This window comes from Sceloporus occidentalis, unplaced genomic scaffold (genome assembly GCF_023333645.1).
Source record: "Sceloporus occidentalis isolate IW3139 unplaced genomic scaffold, rSceOcc1.0.p SCAF_38, whole genome shotgun sequence".
Lineage (NCBI taxonomy): Eukaryota > Metazoa > Chordata > Lepidosauria > Squamata > Phrynosomatidae > Sceloporus > Sceloporus occidentalis.
The window spans coordinates 9,087,501-9,090,000 of record NW_028317018.1 but is presented as its reverse complement, the minus strand read 5'-3'; the positions used below and the strand labels follow the sequence as shown (position 1 = coordinate 9,090,000).

General features: G+C 47.6%; 1 non-coding gene and 5 pseudogenes across 1 annotated transcript; all 6 read right to left on the bottom strand.

Annotated features, from left to right (window-relative positions):
* Nucleotides 1-139: 139 nt before the first annotated feature.
* Nucleotides 140-258, bottom strand: LOC149296845 (5S ribosomal RNA; annotated as a pseudogene).
* A 586-nt stretch (nt 259-844) lies between these two features.
* On the bottom strand, nt 845-963 carry LOC149296844 (5S ribosomal RNA). Its single transcript, XR_016274915.1, has one exon. It is a non-coding gene; the product is annotated as a 5S ribosomal RNA (ribosomal RNA).
* Nucleotides 964-1,162: 199 nt separating this feature from the next.
* Nucleotides 1,163-1,281, bottom strand: LOC149296843 (5S ribosomal RNA; annotated as a pseudogene).
* Nucleotides 1,282-1,579: 298 nt separating this feature from the next.
* LOC149296842 (5S ribosomal RNA) lies at nt 1,580-1,698 on the bottom strand (annotated as a pseudogene).
* Nucleotides 1,699-1,897: 199 nt separating this feature from the next.
* Nucleotides 1,898-2,016, bottom strand: LOC149296841 (5S ribosomal RNA; annotated as a pseudogene).
* A 207-nt stretch (nt 2,017-2,223) lies between these two features.
* LOC149296840 (5S ribosomal RNA) lies at nt 2,224-2,342 on the bottom strand (annotated as a pseudogene).
* Nucleotides 2,343-2,500: the final 158 nt, after the last annotated feature.

Here is a 2,500-nt window from a genome sequence, read left to right as displayed (position 1 = left end):
AAAGAATTATAAGCCCTGGGACAGGACAGAGAAGGTGAGAAGGTGAGAAGGTGAGAAGGTTCAAATAATAGTTTAAAGTTTTGATGATGAGCAAGAAACACATGGCAAAAAGCTCTCCCCGGAGTGTGAGAAAAGAAAAAGCCTACAACCCCTGGTATTCCCAGGTGGTCTCCCATCCAGGTACTAACCAGGCCCAACCCTGCGTAGCTTCCAAGATCAGAGGAGATCAGGCACTTTCAGGGTGGTATGGCTGCAGGTGGGAGAGCTTTTTATTTTACTTCTCTTATTCTGCTGCTGCTGCTGCTGCTGCTGCTGCTGCTGCTGCTGCTGCTGCTGCTGCTGCTGCTGCTGCTGCTGCTGCTGCTGCTGCTGCTGCTGCTGCTGCTGCTGCTGCTCGTCAGACCGAAAGAATTATAAGCCCTGGGACAGGACAGAGAAGGTGAGAAGGTGAGAAGGTGAGAAGGTTCAATTAATAGTTTAAAGTTTTGATGATGAGCAAGAAACACATGGCAAAAAGCTCTCCCCGGACTGTGAGAAAAGAAAAAGCCTACAACACCTGGTATTCCCCCATCCAGGTACTAACCAGGCCCAACCCTGCTTAGCTTATAAGATCAGACGAGACCTGGCGCTTCCAGGGTGTTATGGCCGCAGATGTGAGAGCTGTTTATTTTACATCTCTTATTCTGTTGCTTCTGCTGCTTGTCGTCAGACAGAAAGAATTATAAGCCCTGAGACAGGACAGAGAAGGTGAGAAGGTGAGAAGGTTCAAATAAAGGTTTAAAGCTTTGATGATGAGCAAGAAACACATGGCAAAAAGCTCTCCCCGGACTGTGATAAAAGAAAAAACCTACAACACCTGGTATTCCCAGGTGGTCTCCCATCCAGGTACTAACCAAGCCCAACCTTGCTTAGCTTCCGAGATCAGATGAGATCGGGCACTTTCAGGGTGGTATGGCTGCAGGCGGGAGAGCTTTTTATTTTACTTCTCTTATTCTGTTGCTGCTGCTGCTTGTCGTCAGAAAGAAAGAATTATAAGCCCTGGGACAGGACAGAGAAGGTGAGAAGGTGAGAAGGTGAGAAGGTTCAAATAAGGGTTTAAAGCTTTGATGATGAGCAAGAAACACATGGCAAAAAGCTCTCCCCGGACTGTGAGAAAAGAAAAAGCCTACAACACCGGGTATTCCCAGGCGGTCTCCCATCCAGGTACTAACCAGGGCCAATCCTGCTTAGCTTCCAAGATCAGATGAGATCAGGCACTTTCAGGGTGGTATGGCTGCAAGCAAGAGAGCATTTTATTTTACTTCTCTTATTCTGTTGCTGCTGCTGCTGCTTCTGCTGCTTCTGCTGCTGCTTCTGCTGCTTCTGCTGCTTCTGCTGCTTCTGCTGCTGCTTCTGCTGCTTCTGCTGCTGCTGCTGCTGCTGCTGCTTGTCGTCAGACAGAAAGAATTATAAGCCCTGGGACAGGACAGAGAAGGTGAGAAGGTGAGAAGGTGAGAAGATTCAAATAATAGTTTAAAGTTTTGATGATGAGTAAGAAACAGATGGCAAAAAGCTCTCCCCGGACTGTGAGAAAAGAAAAAGCCTACAACACCTGGTATTCCCAGGCGGTCTCCCATCCAGGTACTAACCAGGCCCAACCCTCCTTAGCTTCTGAGATCAGACGAGACCGGGCGCTTTCAGGGTGTTATGGCCGCAGGTGTGAGAGCTGTTTATTTTATATCTCTTATTCTGTTGCTTCTGCTGCTTGTCGTCAGACAGAAAGAATTATAAGCCCTGAGACAGGACAGAGAAGGTGAGAAGGTGAGAAGGTGAGAAGGTTCAAATAAAGGTTTAAAGCTTTGATGATGAGCAAGAAACACATGGCAAAAAGCTCTCCCCGGACTGTGATAAAAGAAAAAACCTACAACACCTGGTATTCCCAGGTGGTCTCCCATCCAGGTACTAACCAAGCCCAACCTTGCTTAGCTTCTGAGATCAGATGAGATCGGGCACTTTCAGGGTGGTATGGCTGCAGGCTGGAGAGCTTTTTATTTTACTTCTCTTATTCTGTTGCTGCTGCTGCTTGTCGTCAGAAAGAAAGAATTATAAGCCCTGGGACAGGACAGAGAAGGTGAGAAGGTGAGAAGGTGAGAAGGTGAGAAGGTTCAAATAAGGGTTTAAAGCTTTGATGATGAGCAAGAAACACATGGCAAAAAGCTCTCCCCGTACTGTGAGAAAAGAAAAAGCCTACAACACCGGGTATTCCCAGGCGGTCTCCCATCCAGGTACTAACCAGGCCCAATCCTGCTTAGCTTACAAGATCAGATGAGATCAGGCACTTTCAGGGTGGTATGGCTGCAAGCAAGAGAGCATTTTATTTTACTTCTCTTATTCTGTTGCTGCTGCTTCTGCTTCTGCTTCTGCTTCTTCTGCTTCTGCTTCTTCTGCTTCTGCTGCTTCTGCTGCTTCTGCTTCTGCTGCTTCTGCTGCTGCTTCTGCTGCTTCTGCTGCTGCTGCTGCT